We start from the raw sequence: 27043 nt of genomic DNA on the forward strand, positions 1-27043 counted from the left end.
GGGGTGGGATGCCTCTGGAAGAGGAGCTTTGGCTCAAGTGATAGAGTGTTAGCCTTGTGCAAAAAAGTAACATCACCCAAGTCCTGAGTTCAAGACAGAATAACGGAAAGACAGACAGACAGACAGACAGACAGACAGATCAATCTAGATATCTGGAGTAATCTAGGTGTCCTCCTAAGTTTCCTGTGGGAATACTTTGTAAGTCCAGTTCTTGCATAGTTCCTAACATGGAATATAAAGCTTTGCCCTCCAATTTAAGATAACATTTTAGTTCATACAATTTCACCAGTTTGACCTGTAAAGTATAGCTTCCTTTTCTTTCTTTTTTCTTCTTTTACTTTGTATCCCTCCTTCATTTTCTTCCTTCCTTCCTTCCTTTCTTCTTTCCTTCCTTCCCTCTTTCTTTATTGCACCAGTCCTAGGGCTTGAACTTAGGGCCTAGGAACTTTCTTTGAGCATCTTTTGCTCAAGGCTAATGCTCTAGCACTTCAGCCAGAGCTCTACTTATAACTTCATGTGTGCATGTGTATGGGGGGCGGGGAGAGGGATAGTTTATCGAAATTAAGAGTCTCACAATGTGTTTTCCCTGATTAACTTTGAATTGTGATCCTCAGATCTCAGCCTCCTGTCCTCTTTTTAGAATAAAGATTTCAAAATACTTTTTAGCAATGTTTGTAAAGTGCAGGAAATTTGAGTATATCACTCAATAAAGTTTTACACATGTATCACCCTGTTCAAGATGTAAACCATCTCTCCTCACCAGCAATCTTTCTCTAGTTAGAACCCAGAGATAATCACTTCTATTATTTTGTCATATGGTTAATTTTATAGTATATGTATATAAAGTGTCATTTTTAGTTGGAAAAATAGATTCTATCAACTAGGCTTAAAAAGTAATTTTTCTCTCTCATGAGCTCCTATTCTACACTTCATAATTCTCAGCGTGTTTATCATTCTATCCAGACCTAATTAGAACTGACATTGCAGCCAAACCGTTTATAAAGCCAGGCCAAACAGGTATCAGGAGCTTATTGAATGGGTTCAAAACAACACATTCTCTACAGAAGAATAGCCATTTCTGGTTCTAAGTAACTAAGCAACAAAACCAGAGCAGGGGTTCCATGGTCTGTTTGGCTCAAATTCCATCTCTTCTTCACAGTAACTGTGTGGCCTTGGGCTGTTCTTCTTCTTCTTGGAAAGAGAACTGGTACAAAACATAGGCTCTGACCTCCTATCAGTGACCAGCCAGAAGCTATGCTAAGATGGCTAAAAATGAGAAGAGATTTAAATCAGCATATTGATCCCTCTTATGCCTATATACATTGAGGTGGTTGAGCAGGTTGTCTTTCTGCTGGAGTCACTCTTAGGGTTCTTTCAAGTCTCCTTTTTTTTTGTTGCTCTGTTGTTTGTAACAATTCTTATTTTAATCCCAGGCTTCTATACTCTCTTTTTCCTTACTGACTGCACTTGTTTTTCATAAGGAAAGAAATGGTTTTTATTTGCCACTTTCCATGTGACTGTAATACATTTGCAATCGGTTAGTGTTGGGAAGGAAGTGGTCAGGATGCTAGTGTTAGTCAGAATAAAGAATTCCTACCATCTTGTTGCATCATCCTTTTCCTTACAGGGCTTACAGCAGGAGATCCTGCCCAGGAAAACCACCCTTCACTGCTAGCCTCTAGAGTTTTTTGTTTGTTTATTTGTTTTTTCTTGTTGTGGTGGAAGAGGAGTCTTTTCCCCACCGCTAGGCTCAATTGTGCCTGATTTGGTCAGTGAAGATCCTTACTATGGAGCAAGGTCTTCCAAAGACATCCACCCATGAGTGTGTGTGACTGGGTCAGAGGGCTGCCCAGTCAGTTGTGGGCATCCAGAGTCATGCCCACATGAGCCTCAGATCATCACCCATATGCTCTATGTGCCAAAGCCCCTCCATCAAACCTAGATGGGTAACATAATGGGACTCATTGACTGGTAATTCAGGAGACTGGATCAAGATGTTGGATGGCTTCTCCAGTAGGCTCTTTAGCTTGTTGAAGGCCACGGACTCCATCTTTATATGTTTTCTCTGTGTAATTAAGTCCACAGTTCTTCTTGCTTATCAGTTATAGTAAATGAAGATCTATCCTATTGCTCCTCTTTATTGTGGTTACCCTTTCAAAATCTCCGTTTCCAAATATGGTCACATTCTGAGATACTGGAGTTAAGCCTTCAATGATCTGGAAATACAATATAGCCCACAATAGTAATGGGCACTTTCTAGTCACAGGGCAACTTCTGAGATTATTTCTGCCAGCTGACTTCTCTAAGAAAGATCTGGGTTAATCAAGAAAGAGAAAGGGAAGGAGAGAGAGAGAGAGAGACAGAGAGAGAGACAGAGAGAGAGAGAGAGAGAGAGAGACAGAGAGAGAGAGAGAGAGAGAGAGAGAGAGAGAGAGAGAGAGAGAGAGAGAGAGAGAGAGAGAGATTGTATTTGCACATGTCCATCTTTCTGTTTCCTATCCAATAGCCTGAGAAATCACCTAGATTACTTTAAAATGTCTCATCTACAGCAATTCGCCATTTGGAGGCTGTAAAGCAGAAGTAGCTGGACTGGCTAACCTATCTGGCATCATTTTCTTATCCTATGATATGAAGAAATCAAATGACCAGCAGCCTGGGAGAATACAAAATGAAGTTTGGCTCCAACATGGTTACATGGTCAGAGCAGGTAAGACTGTTTTAATCAGCAATGAGGGGAAAATGCTTACACCTCTAATGAGATGCAGGCTGTCATAGCTGAAGCATTCCTGCCTGGCACTTATGCCCTTGGGCACTTGTCCAGTCTCCACAGGAACAGTCGTGCCTGAGCAGGACAGTGGCTTTCAAGATGAAATTCATGTGCATAAGATTTCCCAGTCTATTACTTCCAGTTAGTGAAACGTAGTCATTCTAAACATATTGAAGAGAAAAAAAAATTTCCAGTCTGTACTGAAATAAGATTAAAAAGTAAAAAATAGCTTGTGATGTAGCCACATTATCATAGCTAAAAGGAAAAGAAATTAATATCCTTGCTTTCTCTTCCCTGTGGCAAATCTTGGGCTGAAAGTATAAAAATATTGCATATTAACATTGGTTGATTATTAGGAATAAAAATAATGGAAACAAAATGCTGTATCTCATATCCATAATTTCCTTTCACAGAGTGCTGTCTTATCATTTTAGGGAGAAAGGGCAAAATCAGTCCATAATGAAACTATTTATTACAACATTCTATTTCCATAACATACTTGTTCTCACTGCCTTTAATATAAATGAGAACTAAATAAAGTGCTCTTTAAAGTATATATTTTGCTTTAATATATAAACAGACAAACCCATTCAATTCAGTGAAGCAGGATGAAACATTAACCTTCTGAGAGCTAGGGTTCATGACTAAGGATTGACGAAGTGATTCTGGGTTTTATCAAATCACTTAAGCCAAAATGGAGAGTAAGTTAATTGGCTATTTCAAAGCAGAGCAAAGACAGTTTCATGGCTTAAAAAGCATCTGTTTCCATTATCATCAATGCAATAAGTATAAAGCCATTTTACATTGTTTCTACATGCTTTTATAGTAAAGAAAAGGAAATAGATTATGTTCTAAAAAGGTACTAGGAGTTATTTTTTCAACATTATTTCTTTGTGAGAAATGAACAAGCTACGAAAAATTTTAAATTAATGCCTCACCTGCATGAAATAATACTATTCTTTAATCATAGGAGAAAATGCAATGGAAGAAGGAAAAATTTGACATTCCTCCAAAAGAAAATTTTTTTAAAGCATAAAGAAAATAATTTATCTAAGAAACAGATTAATTTTTATTAAGGCAATTATTAAATTTTACCAAATAAGATCAACATACCACAAAAGAAAAATAATATTACAAAGGCACATACAGTCAAGATAGGTTTGTTCTCATATCTACCCTATCATGTGACTACTGTCAAGAAAGTTCATTATTTATCTTTAGAAGGATGTTCTGTGTACTGTATACATGTGCATTTGTATTTTACTACCAAATTAAAGGATATTACACAGCTGATTTTACTTTTTTTCAGTACTTAGGTTTGAAGTCAGGGCTTTTTATTTATTGAGCTTGCTTGCTAACATGGTGCCTCCATTTCAGGCATTGCTTTTTTCTGGCTCTTTGGGGCTTGGAGTCTTTGCCTCAAACCAAGATCCTTCAGGGGCCAGGCACGAGCCACTGTAGTCTGACTGTTTTTACTTTTGTGACTGAATACTGAGTGTAGAAATACTTTCAGAAACAGACATACAGATGTGTGTATACATGCCTGGACCACACATAGATGGACAGACACAAATAGACATTTACCACATTTTCAAAGTACCTACATGGTGTCTCCCCTGTGAGTGTATTGTTATTTAGTCAATCTTTTATTGGAAGAAATTAAAATTGTTTTCAGTCATCCTCCTTATAAACAGCAGTGCATCAAATTCACATATCAGACAAATAAACATCATAAAATCTTAGATGTAAACTGCAGAATCAGGATTTATAAACATTAGCCTTATAGCAATCAAAACTGGACATTTCTCCTTTGACAAGGAAATTTGGGGCAACCTTTAATATTGCTAATATTTTAGTATTAGATGCACCTAATACTTTCAATAATGAATGGTGTAGTATATATACTTGTGGCCCTCAACATTTTGTACAGCTAAAATGAATTTATCTACAGCCCGAGAGTGCTTGCTCTGTACCAGGATTCATCCTGGTGCTGCCATGTAAGGGATTATAGAGACACTGAGTCTGCTATCTACAAACCCATACATTCTTTATGTTAAAAGGAGAAAAAAAATAAGGAAGAAAGGGAGGGAGGAAGGGAAAGGAAGGGGAGGGAAGGAGAGAGGGATTCAAATTACATTAATAAAACATTTTTAGGTATTTTCAGTTGGTAAAAAGTGCTTTCCAAATAAATCCAGGCAGGAGTGTGGGAGGAGATCGTAAGGAGGCTAATCATGAAACATCTCTCTGAAATTTGACCTGGAGAAGAGCATAGATGAAATAAGGAGACACAAAAGTCTGAGAATGGGCCATGCTGGAAAAGGAAAAATAAAGAGGAAAGCCTGGAAATTCCTCTCTGGATGTGTTCTAGAAAGATCAAAACGGCCATTCTGCGCAAAGTCAGGGAGGGAAGAGGCTGGAGGTGGGCTGAGACCAGGTTTCCTAGAGGCAGATATGATTAATTCGATAAAGCTTTCTAGGAAACAGGAAGGAGTTTTTTTTTTTTCCTTCTAAGGGACAAGCCAGCATTGGGAATTTTTGTTTGGACCAAAAGAAATCACCTTATTTTGTGTTTTATCTATTTAACCAACAAAAAAAATTCAACTCACTTTTATATACTTACAAGGAATTTATGGTTCCTCCTCCTCCCAAATGCCTTTCTATCATCTGAAAATTTTTAAGTGATACATTGATTTTTATTCTATTAATCCAAACTAGTGCTTGCAATGTCATCTGTAATAAAAGATTATTGCTCATTTTGCCATATGATAATTACCTTTGTGAAGGGTTTTTGTTTTTTTGGTTTTGGTTTTTTTTTTTTTTTTTTTTTGCTAGTCATAGGGCTTGAACTCAGGGCCTGAACACTGTCCTTGTTCTTTTCTCAAGGCTAGTGCTCTACCACTTGAGCCACAGCAGCACTTCCAGCCTTTTTCTATGTATGTGGTACCGAGGAATTAACCCGGGTCTTCATGCATGCTAGGCAAGCACAAACCCAAACTCCCGGTTCCACTTTTATGAAGTTTTAATGCACACATTTTTAATTTGTTATGTGAGTATTCAAGTATACCAACTTCTTCTAATTTGTAAGCATTGTGACATGTAATTTATTAGATTTGCTTTACTGGATAATTTTTGTGTGCAAGTTTTAGTATATGCAGAATTTATTTTAATTTATGAGGAGGGTAAAGAATTGACAAATGTTGGTTGCTCATGTCTTATAATTCTAACTTTTCAGGAAACAGAGATCAAAAGATCACAGTTTCAAGTCAGCCCAGGCAGAAAAGTTCTTAAATTCCATCTTCAAAATACTCAGTAGAAAATCAGGTCAGAGTCATGGCTCAAGTGGTAGAACACCCACTGAGCAAGCAAGGTGAACAGAGTGAGGTTCTGAGTTCAAGCCTCAGAACAAACACAAAACTAGGAAGTCATTTTCTTGTGATTTTTGTATTTTAGCCCACTGTTTCACAATCTCTATTTTTCTAAGTAAACTGACTTTAATGAAGAAATAAGTCCTGTGATTAGAAGTCTTGTTACCATACTTATGATATATATCTACCTGCTCTCATTTCATTAGAATTTCTTTTCAGAAGTCGAGGACATTTTTATTATTATTATTTTCTTTTTGGAGTGGCAAATTTGAGATTTCCATTTCTCTCAAGTCTGAGAAACCATCTATTTAGTCATCTAACTCAATTTATTTTCCATGGAATATAACAAAAAAACACATCCATTGAATCAGTTAAATTTAACTTTCATTGCCAATGCAAGAGGATGGAAAAACAACACACATATTGCTTTAAATTAAATATCCTCAAACTCCGTTATTTTCTTAGTGATATAGTTTGTTGGAATTCAGGGTGAAGTTGATGGGCTGCCTTTACAATTTTTTTGGTGGCTCAGACTCCAGCATGAAACCCTTCTAGCCTTGATTTGGCTCTTGTTCCCACGGGCAGAGGCAGTAACTGACATCTCACACCTGGCAGGAGGATAGAAGAAAGCATCATAAGGAATAAACACTAAACACTGGAGACCCACTGAACAGAGAGTAAAAATGAGAAAGTCATGTTTCGTTCTGGCACTGTGCATATTATTCAATAGAAATACATTGCTATATCACATAGTAAATGAAGACAGGGGCAGGAGATATTTGAGTCTGAAGACAAATCTTGTTCTGACTTGATGAAAGAATTGCAGATAGCTCAACATGAAGAATAGACTTGTTGGCAATATAATTGAAAACCAGGCAATACACACTTATAAGAATATACAAAAATAATACATATATTACAGAGGTCATATACTACAATAACTTTAATATTATATTAATTACTATATGATGTTTAAAGTATTTAATTTTCTTCAATGATCACTTAGGGACTTAGCTTATCATATATTTAACCTTATGCTCAAATATTACAGATATGTAGGGCTTCAACAAAATTCAATAAAGACAAGCCGCTGCCTGAACCCCAGTTTCACTGCATATAAATATAGCCTTTTTAACAAATCAGTTGATTTCCTGTTCCTGTCGTAGTACTATTGTCATTCGTAGAGTGGGGCTTAGCTTTAGTGTGAAGCTTTGCTCTTTTTTCTTCTATGAGACAAATATTTTAGTAGTCGTGACTAAAATAAAGACTGCAGAAGAAATCTCTGCCTTTCTAAGTCAATGTGACACACACACAATAAGATGCCACATAATTATGATGAACATCATCATCATCATGCATGAAAAGGTGCGGGGAGGAACTTTGTTCTTTAGCAGTATTTTCTCCAATTTCAAAGGAAGAAGGTTTTGCTTCAACTAAGTTGTTAATGTTGTGATAATCCATCATTAGGATCAATAACTTTTATTATTCATTGGTGTACAGAGTGCTACAATGGAGCTTCTCTGAAATAAATTAGGTCCTTGCACTGTGCAGTATGGATCCCCAGCGTTACTCAGGTACGCAGAGTGGAATAATGGTATGGAGCTTGGAATATTGGCATGTCAAACATTCATGGCAGTTTGGAGAGGAGGATGAATCCTCCCTTTAAGAGGCTTCATGTCACTTGACGGAAGTCCAAAATAATCAGTAAGACTCATCACTTATCTTTTACCCACCATCCAAAAACAAAAACCTTCTGAACAAAGAGAGATTTTTAAAAATTTATCATTCAGCCTTAATGGTGGACATGTTCTACCATCCGGATTAAAAGAAACAACAAAATACTCAGGCAATACTCATTTTAAGCCACATCAAGTACAAATCGGAGGCAAAGAATCACAATTCAAAGCCAGTGAGTGCAGAAAAGTGCATGAGATTTATATCTGCATTCAACCATGTAAAACAGGGAAGTAGAGGTGTGGCTCAAGTAGTAGAGCCAACAGCCCTGAGTGAAAAAGCCAAAGAAGAGATTGAGGCCACAAAGTTCCAGCTCTATTCTGGCTTACAGAAGGGAATAGGGAATGATAGGAAGGGGAGGGAGGGAAGGGAAAAGGAGAGAGAAGGAAGGAAGGAAGAGGAAAGGAAGGGAGGGAGGGAGGAAGCCCTGCAGGCAATCTGAGTATATTCTCATACTGTGTTCCTCCTTTTGTTCTCTAAGGTGCATTAGAGTTTTAAAAATACAAAGGCTGGGGCCCGGAGTTTGGCCTAGTGGTAGAGTGCTTGCCTAGCATGCACAAAGACCCGGGTTCAATTCCTCGGTACCCCACATACATAGCAAAAAGCTGGAAGTGGTGCTGAGGCTCAAGTGGTAGAGCTCTAGCCTTAAGAAAGTCCAAGGACAGTGCTCAAGCCCTGAGCCCAAGCCCAGGACTGGCAAAAAAAAAAATACAAAGGCTGTAGTATAGATGATTAATGTATAGTGGTTAACACCTCTACTTTTACTTTAAGGAATTGAATGCTATGGTAAATTAGTCAGTAATTGCATTTTGACTAATTTTTATTAATTTTCTGTATTTCCTACTTATTTCCTTATAGTGGTTGCCTCTGATACCTTGATCATCATATATCAGTTTCAATTTAATTTCTCAACTACTTTTCATCCTTAATAATTAGAATAGACCAAAAATTGAGACCAACTTCTGGCATGTAGTGTAATAGACACTATATTCAGGATATCCTGGAAATAGGAAAGATAGATATGGACTAATATCTTCTAAAAGAAGAGAAATACCAGGGAAGGTTTTCCGAGGTTTATACTTGAGTAGAAAGAATTTTGAGCAATAAAAGAAATAGCTGGGTAAAAGAAGGAAGAAACTTGAAGACAAAAAAAGAAAGAATGGAAAATTAATAAAATAACAAGTCATCTATGTTAGAACTGCAAGCCTAAATATGGGGGGCCAAAAACAAGTGATAATTCTTTTTTTTTTAAAAAGCTGAAGCTCCTGGCCTTTGCTAGTTCAAAGCAAACAGTGATGTCACAAGTCTGGAGTTCTCTGAATGTGAATATCTCTTCTAACTATGTAAGTTTATGCAGATTATTGACGCAACAGGTATCTTTGGCATCATAGTACCTGTATCCCAGGTCATGTGAATGACAAGCCTCAAAACACCCAAGTAAAATAATCCAAAGTTATAAGGATGTTCGAGAGAGAAAACTGAGATATAAGTTGTTGATAAATAAATTCTCATTTGAGATAGGCTTGAGAGAGGGAATCCTTGTCGGAAAGGAGACAGGCCGAATTTAACAGCTGACAAGGACCCAGCTTGGAAGTGAGGAAAAGCCTCTGCCAGCCTGAATCCTGAACCTCAGACCACAGGTCCAAACTTGAAGAATTCCACAGGTCCCGTCTGGCCACTTAGCCCTATAGGCCCACAAAAGAGAGGGTTGAAAGGCAAAGAAAGGAGACTTATACTGCGTGGGTCTGCCATAACCTGCTGTGGAAGGACAGCTCTTTGGTACCTCTTCAGTGCTCTTGAGGGTGCAGATGTGAGAGTTAGAATTATGCACAGAATTGAGGGCAAGGATGAAAGGTATGTATACTTGAAACAGTCCCAGTGGCCAGGAATTTGACCTAGTGGTAGAGGGCTTCCCTAGCACACATGAAGCCCTGGGTGCAATTCCTTTGTCCCACATATACAGAAAAAGCCAGAAGTAGTGCTGTGGCTCAAGTGGTTGAGTGCTAACTTTGTGAAAGCTTCAAGAACAGTTCTCATGCCCCCGGTTCAAGGCCTACGACTGGAAAGAAAGAAAGAGAGAAAGGAAGGAAAGAAGGAAAGAAGGCAGGAAGGAAGGAAAGAAATGTCCCAAGTCACAGATGTGTTCAGAGGTGGCATTGGATGGCCATCTAGTCCATTTTCTCAGGATTGACCAGGTACAGCCTTGCTACCGTCATAGTTATAGACCCTTGGTATGTGCTCTGCTCCTATCTGGTTTTCAAAATGGCTGCAAAGTGACCTTCAGAGAGAATGGCATAGGGCAAAGTGCTTAGACACAGAGTGCAAGGGGCTAAGGTGCTTAGGTTTTATCCTGATTTCAGCTCCGTTACAGACTCAAGAAAAGTTGTTTAAGTACATCTTCCAAGTCACCTCAGGATACCCAGCTATCCATATCCTTCTTTCACAACTAAACATTCTCTCAATCATTCTAATAACTGCTTTCTTGGTTTTTTTAATGATACTATATAGGTATATGCCCCTGGATACTGTGGTTTAATTTTATTCATTTATTTTTTTAATTTATGCAACTTTTAGGTTTCTTTTAGTGTGTAATTCCACTCTGTTTAGCTTTAGCTTTCTGTTTAAAGTTTTCTTTGGCAATGTAACTACCCAAGAATCTACAGCCTTTTGATCTATGACATTACACACCAAGAAAGGAAAAGAAAAGCAACTTTATCTGCCTCTTTCACACAGCTCTTATAGCATACCATTTAAATTGTTTTCTTATGACTTTTGAGAGTTGAAAGATAATATCCAACAAGGATGGTGAATGAGATCATTTAGTTCTAATGGACCAAGCTAATCAACCCAGGTGGGTGAATCACTGAGCTTTGCCTGCCAGTTGACTCCCTTGCTGTCACGAAAGCCATGTTGACGCTACATCTCTACATGGTACCTCACTACTTATCCATCCAAGAAAGACTAGAGCTCTGAAATCCTCAAAATATCTATTCACTTTATTTCAAGGTTCATGCGGTAATCATAGTAAATTATACCACTTAAGGAATAAGCATACTGTTGACAAATCTACTTGAAATATACACTGACAAATTTAAATTATTCTGCATTTGAGAGATATTGCAAAGTAATTCTTTAGTGAAACTAGTTGTATTGCAGCTGAGCTCCTTTTATACCAAATGCTTCATCAGTTTCACTTGCTGAAGTTGTTACAGAGATTTAATGTGCACCGAGTCAGCTATTCCGAAAAAAAAAATAGTTTAAATGACTGTGTTGGCTCAGATAGCTACATGGCATACATGGCTTGGTCAGGAATTCCACAGAATAATGTTCACTTCAAGTTTGGGCATATTGTATAGCTAAGGCATCCCACTTAGGGAAGCTATTTCCAGCATCCTATACTTAAGAGTTCTATTTTGGAGCTCATGGAAACACTTGATTATCATTAGTCCCATGAAACATTACTCAAGAGTTTTATGAATACTACACTATGCTGAACCTTAGAACACATTGTATCTATAATCTCTTTAAATGAACTGAGGTATATTTGCCTTTAGAGAAGATCTTTTGTGTCCTATGCTCTTCTTTTAAATTTTCAGATGTTTCCTTTAGAATTCAATTCCCACAAATACTGATGTGTTTAATTACATGAGAATTTTTAAAAACCAAGATTCTACGCTAGAACCTTTGTGTAGGCTAGAACCATCATTTCATTGCCCACACAAAACTGTGAGAAGGGTTGTCATTCAGTCTTTTAACTACATTTATTGAAAAATCTGTGTTTTGTAGTTACAAGGAAATTTCCAGGCTAAAAATTAAAAGGTAAGAAAGTTCCAGTCTCACTCTGTCTATTCTTATTTCTTCTTTTTGACAGAATAGCTTATACATATAGGTTGTTATCTGCCTTATAGGTTAAAAGCACAATACCTCATCTTCATTTAGAAGTTTGCTCTCCTTTTCTTGAAAAATAATGTATAGGAGTATAACAGTTTTCAACATATGGGGAGAATGAGATGGTATTCAGTTATCTGCTAGTGTACTGATAATCAGAACATTATACACGACTATGATCTTAAGTATCCATCATTTTATATGGTGTGAACATTAAAAATCCTCTCATCTAGATTCTCTGAGGCATACAATTCTCTATTGTTAATTATATTCCCCAGTGTGCCATATATTGTTAGAAATGGTTCCTCCTATCTACTTACATCACCAAGCTTCTCCCTATCTCCTATCCTCTCCCTTCTTCCCATCAGACTCTCCTAAACACTCTTAAGAATACTAAGGGTAGTCTTAACATTTATTGAATCATCTTGAAACTTCCTACCTGAGTGAGGTCTTTTGGTACTTGTCTTTCTGTGCCTGGCTTATTTCTTAACCAAACATTGTCTAGGTTCATGAATGTTTATGTGCATATATCTTATTTAGCAAAATGAATTCTTGAAATGTAAAAAGTGTCATCTCACTGGGTATCAGTGGCTTCATGGTGTAATCCTAGCTACATATGAGGCTGAGATCTGAGGGTCAGAGTCTGAAGCCAGCCTGGGCAGGAAAGTCTGTGAGACTCATCTTCGATTAACTACCCTAAAAGCTAGAAGTGGAGCTGTGGCTCGACTGGTAGATTACCAGCCTTGAACAAAAAGCCCAAGGACAATGTCCAGGTCCTGAGTTCAAAGCCCAGGACTTATGCACACACACACACACACAGTTTATGAAATTCTTTTATGATTCATATTAGAATAAAACTAGATAAAGTACATTTATATATTTATAGTGAAAGAACATTAAGAAGATTATATTAAAGCAATTTAGTCATTGCAATTCTATTTTTAAATTATGTATCAGTTGCATAATAGAAATTTTATCACCATGTCAACCAACTATCCTTTGACCAGATAAAACAAACGGTTCACATGGCAACCAGTTATCGAGTGTAATTGATATGGCGTCCCAGATGACTGGACGAATTTTAGTCAGTTGAATTATATGCATTTCTAGATCAGTGAAAATAGGAATCAACACATCTCTGAAAAACATCATTTGGGATATGGCAAGAACAAAGGTAAATGCACACATATCAAACATATCAAGGTCCATTTTAAAAGAAAACAATGTGGTGGTTTATTACACAATTGTGATGTCACTGTGGCCTTGCTTATCAATCATTTTCCCTCAACAGTGAAAATGAGGTTTGTTTTTTTTTTTTTCTGGAGAGAAATCCATTATTTTTTTTTTGCCAGTCCTGGGCTTGAGCTCAGGGCCTGAGCACTGTCCTTGGACTTTCTCAAGGCTAGAGCTCTACCACTTGAGCCTCAGCACCACTTCCGGCTTTTTCTATGTATGTGGTACCAAGGAATTGAACCCGGGTCTTCGTGCATGCTAGGCAAGCACTTTAACCACTAGGCCAAACTCCCAGCCCAAGAAATCCATTATTATACTTGAAGATAGAAAGGCTCCTTCCTTACTAACTGATGGAGCAATTAGAGCATCAGCAAAGACAGATGTTTTATCTAGGAGGTAGTTATTCTAGGGTGGTAGCTGATAGATTGTTGAAGACTGAGATAAGCACTGTGTCATGGTGTACAGAATACAAAGGGAAGTTAACTGGGAAGATAACCTCACTAACAAGACCAAATGACCAGTGGTGGTTGGACTAGGTGGCTGGGAGACGAGCTGCCAGACAGCATTGCCACAGCCTCAAGCAGAGCCTACTTCCACTCTAAGCCAAGGTCCACTGGCTGGGGGCTTTGACCAAGACCACCTCTTTCTCACAGTGGACCACATTATCATTCTGAAGGGAGAGAGCTTTAAAAGTCTAACATAGACTAAGTATGGTCTTAGTTTGCTTTGTTCTTGCATGCCAAGGATACAGGGAAACAGGCTCTCTCCTAGTCAACATTGCTCCAATTCCCAGTATGCATAAGAGCAAGTCAGTGGTCCTGCTGTTTGTGCTTATTTAACATTCTGGTCTCAGTAACTTTTCTTCCCCTTAACTTGTCTGGAGTCTTTGGAAAGGAAAGGATCATTTCTAAGAATTGACATTTAATGGAGATGTTCTATGTTTCTTAGAAACCACAGAACAGAGATGCTCAGCAATCCAACTTGGCATAATTGATTTGTATTTATAAAACACTGACCAGTGACACAGATTCTCTTCAAGGAGAGCATAACATGTACCTGGGTAGAATATACTATGAACCAGAAAGTAACTCTCGATACATGGAAAAGAATTTATCATTAGTACTCATCATAAATTCATCACCAACAATTCAGAGGCTATTCATCGTTAACAATTTAACGACAGATAAAACATTTAAACAAAAGGACACCTCAAAAAGACATGATCTGACATAATAATACAATATTGGACAATACTAATGATATAAATGATATTAAGAACTACTTTTTGTTTTCATTTGATTTATTGTATAATATATTGTCATGCTTATATTCAAAAAATCAATACATGATAAAGACCACAATCAAGAGATCTCTAAACGAAATATTATTTATTTATTACTTTTTAAAAAAGATTTTACACTTCTGAAAGAAAAACCAAACCAGTTCCCAGACAGAAAAGAAATTCCTCAATACGGAAAAATGATTTCCCATTCTCCTAAAGGAGACTTTGGCCTGCTCTTATTTTTTATTGGTAAATTTTGAAATTGGTAATTTCAAAAGTAGTTTTTAGCTGGGTTCCAGTGGCAAACACCATAGCTCCTCAGGTTGCTGAAATCTGAGGATTAAGGTTGGAAACCCAGCCTGAGTAGGAAACTTCATGAGACTCACCTCAAGTTTGCGAACAAAAAGCTGGATCACATCATAAGAGCACAAAAGCTAAGGGACTGCACCCAGGTTCCGAGTTGAAGCTCTCATACTGAAATAACCAAAACTGTCCTCTGTCTTGACTCTAAAGAGAAGAAAAAGAAAATATTTTCAAGGTATTCATGACAGAAATGTGAAATTTTAGACATCAAGCTGCATTCTAGAGAAAAAAATTAAGATTTTTCCTAATTAAAATCTTTCTATTCTAAAAGGCAATTGAGAATTGTATAATTGAGACATTTAGCAAGGATAAATTTGTTCTGAAACTCCCTATTTGGGATATTATCAAATAGATTTTCTGGTTTGGGGAGAAAAAGTCAGAAATAAACATCAGCGTCCAGAATTATATCTTTTCTACTTCAGTCTCCACTGCAATTGTCAAACCAAGCACATACACTTGTGAGCTGCAGGAAATCCATTATCACACTTCTTTTAATCATTTCAATGTGCTGGTAGTCTTTCTGTTTCAGTTCTAATTCAAAGAGAGCTTTTAACTTCAAATGGCTTCCAAGAAGATTTCTGAAATATAGTAACATGCACGCGCGCACACACGTGCACACACACACACATACACACAGACTGCTGAAAGTTTTCTAGTGAAGAGTAAGTTTCTGAAGTTTTACAAATGGAAATTATCTGAGAACATTTAGAAAATCATATTAATTTATTCATTGTTTTAATCCAGTCAGCTTTTTGCATCAGGTCCTAGTTTACTATTATTATTTAAAATAAATAGTGTATGCATGTGTTGTAAAAGTTAAAAATCAGTTTCAAAACACTTCACAGTCACTGTTTCTCTTCCTAGAGGCAAATTACAATGTCTAAACTCTCAGAGCTTCTGTTTGAAAGCTTTGTGCAATGAGACACACATGGGCACACATACACATGCACACACACATTGCATTTACATTTTCATTTAAACATAAATAAATGGATAGCATTCTGCATATATCTTCTGAGCACTATATTTTTATCTCACAATATACTTTGATAGCTATTTCAGAATCACTGGGGATGCCTGATCTTCAGCAAAGCCACAAAGCACTGCCTTATATGAGTGTGTGTGACTCATAATTAGCTTTCTACAGTTTGTTAAGATTGTTTCTAAGCATCTGCTTGCACTACCATGGCTGACATTAATATTCTTGTACATTTCACACCTACATGAATACATTTGTAAGATAAATTCCTAAAAGTGAAACTGCTATTTCAAAGGTTAAGTCATTATAAATGTTAATAAGTATTGTGAAATACCTACACAAATATCAAATCTGACTCACAAAAAATGTTCTTTTCTCCTTATTTTCATTGATATAGTTTCAAATATACTGACCTTTACTAATGTAAAAGTTCAACTTTCTTGTTAAAGATTTATTTTGAATTTCAAAGACCTCTCACCAAATCATTCTGTCTTTTACTTTTCAGCATCCTCATATAACTTATGTAGGACAATGCTCATATTTCCTCTCTGTTTTGCTGGGTTTTTTTCTTTTTCTTTTTCTTTTCTTTCTTTTTTTTTTTTTGTCACTGGATGGGCTTGAACTGAACTCTGGGCCCGGGCACTGTCCTTGAGCTCTTCAGCTCAAGTCTACTGCCCTACCCCTTGAGCCACAGCACTACTTCTGGTTTCTAGTGGTTAACTGGAGATAAGAGTCTCAATGTTTGTGAAGTTATGAACCTTCTATCTGGTGAATATAATGTAACCCTTCTATTAATCACAAAAAGAAAAAAAAAGAAAGGTTATAAAAAAATTAAAAAAAAAAAAAAGAGTCTCACAGACTTTAGTGCTTGGACTGGCTCTGACCAGCCAGCCTCAGATCTCAGCCTCCTGAGTAGCTAGTATTACAGGCATGAGCTACCGCGGTGGTTGTTTTGCTGTTTTAACTCACTCAAAAATGAAAGATAAGATAATTGGCCTTGCTTTAAATGAATGATTTTCACTGTGGCATTCTCTGATAACTCATTCAATTTTTTATTATTGAACATTTGTTTTATTATCAGATTTTTATCTACAGTAAAACAGTGCCTCAGACACTCTACCTTGTCTATCTTTAAAATTTAAATTAGTTTAACTTATTTTTATTCATTACAGATTATAAAATAATGCTATTTCTCTTATACTGTCATTGATGTTTTAATTATATTTTGTTTTGGTTAATTATTTACCTTTTCCAAGTTGCTTTTTATCACAGGCCTGCTATTAGAAACTTCTCTTCTTTTTTGTCATGGCTTGGCTCTTCTTGGACTTAGAGTATTTTACATATATCTTAATTTTTTTTTTTGCCAATCCTGGAGCTTGAACTCAGGGCTTGGGCACTGTCCTTGGGCTTTCTCATGGCTAGCGCTCTACCACTTGAGCCACAGCACCACTTCTGTTGTTTTTTTTTCTATGGATATGGCACTGAGGAATCAAACCCAGGTCTTTGTGCACACTAGGCAAGAACCAAACTCTTGGCTCCTAGATCTTAAAATTATATCTAGTTATAAAAAATATGCTACTGAGAGTCTAAAAAGTATAATCTAAAAGTCTGAGTAGAATTCAAATTTATATTATGTCCATTTGTGCCTTGTTTTGAGACAAGATAATAACCTCTAGTTAAACATTTTATGACATATGAAACATGCAATAAACACTTGATCAATGAATCCCTCACATTGATTCTAAGTTTCAAAGTATCAGTACTATATATACTCGCACTACAATTTCAATTATTACAGCATGGATGGCCTTTATTTATCCACTCTACATATACTTAAACATGCACTTGTAGCACATACAGTTGAGGTCTGCAGATGCTGCCGCTCAGTGAACAGTGCTCTCACCATGATATTTGTAGCTTGAGCTCATAATGAAAGCAAAAGATTCAGACTTGTGTTAGGTGATCTTTTTGGATGGTTAGATACTTTAAAAAATGCTATCCCAGGTTTAATTATTGCTCAAACATTCACCCATAGTAGGTTATGACAATGATAACAATGAATTTGAAAAAGTATTGTGTATACACTGTTGAAGAAGTCACAGGACAGATATGCTTCAATGGGCAGCACTTTTGTAACCATCAAATTCAGAAGGATGTTACTGCAGTGAGTTCTGGTTATTTTTTATTTCATTGTTAGTGAGACACTTACATTAAAAGCCAAATTGAAGGTCATCAACTCTGAGAGAGAGACATTGAAAGCAAAAATAATGGTATACCATTATAGAATTACAGTTATATCAAAATATTCAGCATCCCAAAAGGAATGATTTTTTTTCTCAGCTGCTTGGAGTTATCTGTGTAAAGATATTGGTAGGAATTCCTAGGTTATAGACACAAAAATATGAGGAAACAAAGCTACAAGTGATTATGTTAACACTATCTAAACCTTGCAGTGCTGGAGTCAGAGTTAAGCAAAGCTCTACACCTTTATATTGTAATTTTTTTTCTCTTCTTGGCTTCCTTATTATTCATTCCAAGGTAGCATCATTTCTGATGTGAGTTCTAATAAATACACATTGACCAAATCACATGTGTGTCTTGTGTGTTCTCTGCTTACCTTAAGGTTTCACATTACTAAAGCCCAAGCAACAAATACCATTGCTTCGTTAAATTCTACGTTCCTCAGTTTCTGCAAGAGTCCTCTGTCATCTAGGGTTAAATCACACTCATTTATTTCATCTATTAGAAGGTTTTTCTCACATGAACTTTTAAAGTCAAACTCTGTAGCACTAAGTTTGAATAGGGTTAAAACATAAGCACCATAAGTAATTGAGGCTAAATGTGGGCACAGGTAATTAATTACTCATATTACTAGGTGAAATTAGTCCTAAAGATCCCAGAAAACTGTACTTCTTACTTTCTCATGCTCAACACAGAATACTTTATCTCTGGTCTCCAAATGAATAGGAATTTCTTCCCACTAGCCACCAACAGTTCTCTAAGGGACATCAACTAGACCCTGTAATTTATTTCAGTTCTGACCCTATCAACTCAACAGTGTCATGTACCATAGGTTAAAGGCACAGGCTTGCAGGACTACACCTATTTCAAACTCTGGTGACAAGCCCCAGGTTGGGGCAGGTACTTCTAACCAATATGCTATAAATTGAAGTTCCCTTGCTCCCCCTTGAGGTTCAGTGAATTTGCTCGAGTAGTTCATAGAACAAACAGAAGCAGTGTTTATGTTTATTATAAAATATACAACAACAGATACAGATGAATTGCCAGGTTGATGCAAGCTATTCTTCAGCTCTCTGGAAGTCTCAAACCTTATCCTTTTTGGTCTTCGTAGACAATTCACAGCTTAGGCATGATTGATTATATCAATCAGCCTTGAACCATCCTTCCTTCCCAGGGAAATGGGATAGAGCTGAAATTCCCAGCCTCTAACCAGACTTATTGCTACTGGTAACAAGCCCCTATCTTGAAGCAAGGAGCCTCCATCCAGCATCATCTCATTAGCATACCAAAGACACCCATTTACAGAGATACCCAGAGTTCTAGAAAGGTTGTGACAGAACAAAGAGCAGAGATGACTATCTAGCATCTGTCATGTCAATGGCATGTAAACCATATGATAATATCTTCATCTTTCAAGATCCTTTATGTCACAAAGTCTCTTGACCACATAAAGTAACATATCACAGATTCCAGAGATTCCTAAGACATAAGTATGATTCCAGCTGCTTGTGAAAAGAACAAAAGCAAAGAAACAAGATGATCTTTGTTTTTAATTAACTCCATAGCATTTTTTTTTAAAGAAAAATACCTCAAAAGCTCACTCAGACAAAGAGAATGTCAATAACAGTTGAGTTTGCACCTGGGAAGAGTCAAAGAGGAAACAAAGCCAGAAAGCACTTGGAAAGAACACAAATGAAACCTGGTGTGAAAAATCCATCAGCTTTCTGTCCCTAAAATAGCAAAACTCCCACAGACTGAACAAAGGAAGCCATCAACATCAAGGTGAAGATTCAAAAACAAGACGCTGAAAAAGAAGTAATGGCTTTATCAGGCACCCCATCTTTTCATTCTACAGCTGGCTAGATAGAAGTTAAGTGATAACGAGGAAACAGCATCAGTCAGAAAGTCAATCAGAACTAAAGCTAGGATTGTAGGAGCAACAAGATAAAATGAATTCTTTCAGAAAATGTTAGTGTTCGCCTTTCTCCCATCATGTGCCGAATTTACAATTCTCTGAGAAGAGTAACAACAGGAACAGGTTTAGTAATTGATTAGTAGTTAAGTAGTAATGTGATATACTTACAAGACCTTTGGGTCATGAAGTACACTGCATTTAGACCAAAACCTCAGAATACAAGAACAAGATTCTTGAAATTTGTGATGTGGCCATAGATCTGAAGCTTCCTTTAGATGCCATGAATACTCTTGAAATGAGCAGTCACTATTGAACATTCAATACTCACCTACTGCTCTCAGGATGTCCTCTTTTTCCATTTTAGTTCCCCTGGCATTCTTTTGTGTTTCTCAAAGGTCTTTTCTGGGCCTGCACTTCATGAGCCTCCTCAAGGAATCTCTTCAAATTCTTTTTCTTGTTGAACTCAAATATAGTATCCTAGGGTAATTACAGAGTTGCATCAAGGATTCCTATTTCAGCTACAGATACGTCTCATCCTATAACCTTTCCTGATGACAATTTCTGTTCTATTTTTTAAAATTTGTTGTAACTGTGAAATTGAGGGTTTACAGTTACACATGAGATAATGAGTACATTTTCTTTTTACGCAATGTTACCTCTTCCCTCTCACTCTCCCAGTGTGTTCCTCTGTCCCCACTCACAAGTTGTATAGTTTGTTTTCAACACTGTGTCTAGTGATTACCACTTCTGCATTTGTTCACCTTTTGTCCCACCATTTCTGCCTCCCCCTTACCCTGCCAAAGACAGATAAATGAGCAGAAAACAGCCACAAGAAAACAAAAACTTCTGGTTTGCATTTCCTGGAGTTCGTTTCAATAAATATTATCTTACATCATTAGATACACATCGCTATTACTCCTTTGTGATATTCTCCTAAGAATATCCTTCTTTGGTCTCACTCTGTGGGAATGCCTGGAGACCTGTACAATCTAGCACATAGTGGTGTGTTTTTTAAACCATCCATTGTGTTTACACGTTCATTTATAGGAATAATCTAGTTGCCACAAATGAAAGAAACCATGCAACCTATGTTTTCCTCAGTCTGGCTTACTTCACTTAATATACTCTACACTGTTGATGGGAATGTAAACTTGTTCAACCACTTTGGAAAGCAGTATGGAAGTTCCTCTGAAAACTAAATGGTGCTTTCCCTATGACCCAGCAATTCCACTCCTGGACATTTATCCAATAGAATAGAAGAACACACTAAATCTGTAAGTACAACCATGTTCACTGCAACATTGTTTACCATAGGCAAGATGTGGATTCAACCCAGATGCTCCTCTTTGAACATGAATTTTTATATTTTATGAGGGCTCTATTTTGGCTTTCTATATAGGAATACAAATAGGTCATGTTGTTCTTTGAAACAGTTATTCTCTTTATGGGAGTATTTAGCATCTGTCTGGTAATGAGAGTACAGTCTTTATGTGTGGCCATTAAACCTTCAAACTGATTGAAACTGTCTCATCAAAATAATAATTTTTCTAGTGTCAGTGACCTCACGTTTGTAATCCTAGCTACTCAGGAGACTGACTTGAGGATAAGGATTCAAAGCCAGTCAAGACAGGAAGGGCCATGAGACTCAACTCCAGTAAATTACTCTGAAAAAGTGGTAGTGGCATAGTGGCTTAAGTGATAGAGTGCTAGTCTTGAGCAAAAAGAAGCTCAGGGATAATGCCTAGTACCTGAGTTCAAGCCCCATTGACGAAACAAATAAAATTATAGCTTTTCTACTCTTTGAAACCTTGAAGTACTCATGTAAATAAATTTATAGGGGGTAACATTCAAATGCCATATAAACAAATTTTCAGAATTTGATGGCATCACCTTATCTGTCCTATCCTCTAAGTTCATGATTTTATCAGAATTAGCCAATATGAAGTTCCTCATTGTTCTAATCAATTACCACTAATCACCATGGTAATGGGATTTTTTTTTAAATTTTGGATTCATTAATAGTACTAGGGGATTTCATGTACAAATCAGTAGATGCTGAATTACCTCTAATTATTTCCTTGAGAAAGTATTACAATTGGACCCAGCCATGAACACAGGACTGAAAAGTCATTGAGAGTTCATTTCTATTTAACTAGCAAAACATTGGATTAGGGTTATGACTCAAGTGGTAGAGTGCCAGATATGGAAGTATGAGATTCTGAATTTCTCGAGCCATGGTGTTCTCTCTCTCTCTCTCTCTCTCTCTCTCTCTCTCTCTCTCTCTCTCTCTCTCTCTCTCTCTCTCTCTCTCTCTCTCTCTCTCTCTCGCTCTCTCTCAACACACACACACAAACACACACACCTGCACACATACAGAAAAAGCACAAGGCAAGCTTGGGGAAGAGAGAAACATGTACTGATAAAAACAAGATGGAAGAATTGATACTAGCAGAAAAATTATTTATTTTAATAAAATAGATTATAAGAGAAAAGTGATTGATACTCTCAAAAAGGTTTCAGTTTTCTTATTTTCAGGTTTTCCTTTGATGACCTGACTTGTATCAAAACCCTGAAGACATAGGTGAAGTTAAAAATCACCGGGGTCTGGGCTGGGAGTTTGGCCTCGTGGTAGAGTGCATGTCCTAGCATGCACAAAGACCCAGGTTTGATTCCTCGGTGCCACATACACTGAAAAAAGCTGGAAGTGGTGCTGAGGCTCAGTAGTAGAGTTCTAGCCTTGAGAAAATCCAAGGACAGTGCTCAGGGCGTGAACTTAAGCACAGGACTGGCAAAAAAAAAAAAAATCACTGGGGTCCTGGAGAATCACTGTTTCCTCTCATTCACTTTGCTTTTCTTTTACTGTGACACAGTCAGCTGCATAATACATAGAATCTTTCACTCTTTATGAAAAGCAACAGCTGGCAAATTGTTAAAGTGTTTGGAAAATTCTACCATAATGTTAGTTTAAGACTGGCTGACATAAACTTGTCGCTTAGACAGATTAAAAAGCCCAATGGAAATGTAAGAAAAGAAATACAAAAGGTCAATGCACAACAATAGGGTCTCACTCTTGGCTTGGGCTATAGACAAAAGATCTGAAATTGCTTCTGACTGATGCGTTCAAGAAAGGAAAGAAGAATCCATCTGAGTGAATTCACACTAATGCATTGCCCAACCTGTCACTCTGCAGAACACCAGCCTGGACAGATGTAAAAGATGGGATGCAATTATTTCCTTTTTTTTTCTAGTCACAATTTGAAATGTCAATCTGCACAGGTTGCAGAGCAAACAGAGCTTACAGCATATTTTGCAATGCATTTTCAACATTTTCCCTTTTCAGTTTCTTCCCTCAATTATATAACACATGGTTGCTTTTTTTCACTATTTGAGAATGTGTGTATATAATACTTAATAACTGGAAAACATTGACGAAACCACTGATGTCTTGATTTGTGATATTTTTCTTCATACATTTACAGAACATATTGCTTTTATAATAAAATACAAATTTGCAGTCAGTGAGGAGATAATGATGTATGTATCAGTAATTCCTTTGAAAATACAGAGTTTTTTTTTACTTTTTTATTTACCCAAATTTGACATAATCTTTTGAAATAAAATCATGTATAAAATAATCACCAGCAAAATCAGCCCATAAATATCATACTTTCAAATCCATGCCTGCAATAAGTAAATGTAAATTGCTAGTGCTAATCAACCAGTTTCCTAAATATTCATGCAAAACTAAATTTTTTTTTCATCACCAGAAGTCACCTTCTGTCCTTCTGGCTCATTGTCTCACTCTCATTTTCCCCACATGTTTTTACGCTGTGCATGTGTATGCATGCACAGACATATTTACACTTCTCCCCAAGGTCTGCCCAGTTTAAATGCATTTGATTTTGAATTCAAACTAAATTTCAATTTAATTCAAGATGATCTCTTTCTTCTCCTCTATGTTTCCTCTTTGGAAGGATGATATGTTCATTATTTCAGGAAAGGAGTTCTAGTTCAACCTAGTTTCCTTCCCCTGTGGGAACATATTTAATTCCTTCTGGACTTCTGTGACTGGCTTGTCTTCATTCCTTCCTTCCTTCCTTCTTTCCTTCTTTCCTTTCATCCATCTCCTAGCAGAGATTTACAATAGAACAAAATCTGAATACATAAGGCCATATAGAATGACATATAGACTGAAAGGACCTCCAGGATATAGAAGCAAAAGCCATATAACGAGTGATTGTTGTTCTTAATGTACTATGTTATCTCTCATCTCTTTTGCTGTCCCTTGGTTATCTCATATTGTTACAGTATTTTACCTTGTTATTTGATATATTATTATTCAGTTATTTGAAATAACCGAAGGGAAGGAGGGAAAACAAGATGAGGGATGAGGGTGTGGGGAGGGAAATGGGGAGCAAAACATGAGAAAGGGTATCAATGTTTTGAAGTAATGCATCTTCTATCTGGTGAAATAATGTAACCCTTCCATTAATTAGAAAAATATATGAAAAAAATTTTGCTGAATATATGTTCTGAAATTCATATAATTCAGGTCCTGGAACAAACACTTCTGCACACAGTATAAACAGTGAGCTCAAAATACATGTAAGGGACAAACATGTGACTCAGAATGTGGAATCTGCCTGTTCTTTTTCCTAATGATAACTAATCGTAATTAATAGTAACAGGCCATATTTACAGTAATTATGCTGCCTTGATGAACATATAATGAGAACCACAAACAAAATTCATTTTCTGAAAATGCTTAGTGATAAATACACCTCCTAGTTGGAATGGAACTGGAGCTAGCAACTTTTACCTTTCTAGTTTTCCTCAAAGATAAATAACACTTCCTTTTTAATGGGCAAAAAAAGAAATTCAAATAGGAACTGAATTTTAAAATATTTTTCAAGACACTTTGTCTTGCAACTGAGGGAATGATAGGAATTGATTAGAAATTGAAAGTGTGTCTCCAATTATTTATTTTAAAATTAACAGATGATGAGTAGTCTCATTACACTTGAAGTAGAATGTATCACTTGAAAGTAGCTGAAAAATATTGAACCAAATTAAATGGGCTGCTATACTGTGAGCTCGTATTCATTTTAACCTCATTTATATTAATGTAAAGCAAATCATCACAAAAGTGAATACATAGCAGCATTTGTTGGTAAATTCCACTTAATCTTCTGGCAGTATTATAGACATTTCATTAATTATGCTCTTAGACATAGCACTAAATCACTTACTGAAAACCTTCCTCTTAATGTAGACCTTAATTTTGGCCACTATCAAAAGAATGCTTCGTGTTAAAGAGCCATCAAAATATTGATCGGAAATATCAAGTCTAATTGGCTATTTCCCAATTACATTGTCTAGGGAATGCAATGGCTGGCAACGTTTGTCATTTCTGGACAATTATTCTCACAAGACAAAAGAAGATAAAGCTGCAGATCAATTACATGTTAGCTATCCTGACTACTGAGTGATCACCTGTTTTATCAACAATTTATTTCCTTCTGTGACGATATCAAGTTAATTCCTAAACCAGATATATGGGATCACAATCAATAAGGTATTTATGATGTTAATCATAAATCAATTTTGTACTCATTTTTCCAAGACGTATAGTGAAGTAGAAAACATCATTTGTAATATATCAACAGCATCACAAACATAGATATATTGCCATGATTTATTGAATTTGCTATATTAAAAGATGCTATGATGTGAGGAAACATGCTTTTTTTTCCAGTCTTTTTAAGAAAACACATTTATTTTTAAGTAAATTTATAATAATTTGGCACATTATCATGCTGATACTTTGTTACATGTCATTTGGAATAAATACTGTGACTTCTTCAAGCAGTAGTAGTCAGGTCTGAATGCTTTAGTATATGAAATGACAAAACTGAAGTCCATAATACTTGTGGGAAATTTCTTAATTCGTCCCCCTCAGATTTGCCAATAAATTCAGAGGGAAACAAGATTCAGAGATCGCACATTTTGATTATTAAAGTGAGATGATCAGTTGTTAGTCTTGGACTAGAAAGTAGCTCTTCAGCTGACGGGGAGAGCTGTGTAGAGCATCTTATTGTACTTCTGCTGTATGTGTACTGGAATTTGTTGTCTCGGGACACATATGCATTCATGACCATCGAGGTCACTTCCCCTTCTGAATCCAGAAGGTGATATAACCATGCAGTCATTTCAAACTCTCTGTGAGCTTTCAAATTGGGAAGTAAAGTTGTGGTCCTGGTTCTGCATGGCATAACACAAAAATCACATGCACATTTCCTTTAATGAGTACAGGACCACAGAGAAACCTTTACTGAACCTCAACTCATGTCTAGACTATGTGAGAAACTCCTGTTCTCTCTGTCTGCCTCACCCGCTGCTGGCACTGATTGTTCTATTTGTGTGAGTGTGTGTTCTAGTACTGAGGTTTGAACTCAGGGCCTGAGCACTGTCACTTCACATTTTTCCTCCAGGGTGGTGCTCCATTTCCAACTTTTTGGTAGTCAGTCAGAGATAGATTTCTTATGAACTTTCCTATCTGGTTTGAACTTGAATCCTCAGACCTCAGCCTCCTTAGCTAGGTTAGGGGCCTGAGCCACAAGTGAATGTGTGGCTCTGACTAGTCTATTTTCAGTTATTTGCCAATTGACTATGAAAACCATGAGTGCAGTAATCGGATCTCTTCTCTGACTGATACATAGTTGAACATCTATGTAGACCACGATTTTCAATCAATCTCAATTTACACCAAGACAAAGAAATAGCAAAATGAGTTCAAAGATTGATATCATTATAAGGACATGTTTTGTATTAAGCTTGAGTAAATTTATAAATATTTTACCATGATCTTTTGATTTCTATCCTGTAAGCTTTGATGCTTGAATACCTAAGCTTTGACTCTGTTTCTACTTGGCTTAATGTTTCATGTTCTGGTTTCTTGGAACCCATAGAGCAGGAGAAAGATCTCTAGTGTTACATTTAGACTGCCAGGGCATATCACTCGAGAATTCTATCACACTTGTTTCTGAACTTTATAAACACCTGTCTCCAGAGAGTAAACCACTATCTCCATAGATGCAACTGTATGAAATTTTTATTACTCTGAAGTGCCCTGTTATTTTTTCTCATTTGCTTTTTCTTTCATGGGAAATAAAGGAGAAAATATGCCAGAAGGTAATCAATGAAGTTTTTAATCAAATCTCATGATAGCATCTACCCAACAGAAAATAATTCTCGTAGTGTTGTACGTAATATTATT

General features: G+C 36.6%; 1 long non-coding RNA gene across 2 annotated transcripts; it reads left to right on the plus strand.

Moving 5' to 3' along the window:
• Nucleotides 1-1128: 1128 nt before the first annotated feature.
• Nucleotides 1129-25417, plus strand: LOC150057343 (uncharacterized). 2 transcript variants are annotated; one of them, XR_016536761.1, is made up of 3 exons: nt 1129-1207; nt 2550-2707; nt 25147-25417. It is a non-coding gene; the product is annotated as an uncharacterized LOC150057343 (long non-coding RNA). The 2 variants fall into 2 exon arrangements; XR_016536760.1 differs by lacking the exon at nt 25147-25417 and adding an exon at nt 3738-3960.
• The last annotated feature ends 1626 nt before the right edge of the window (nt 25418-27043 follow it).

Source organism: Megascapheus bottae, chromosome 10, assembly GCF_031878675.1.
Source record: "Megascapheus bottae isolate mThoBot1 chromosome 10, mThoBot2.hap1, whole genome shotgun sequence".
Taxonomy (NCBI): domain Eukaryota; kingdom Metazoa; phylum Chordata; class Mammalia; order Rodentia; family Geomyidae; genus Megascapheus; species Megascapheus bottae.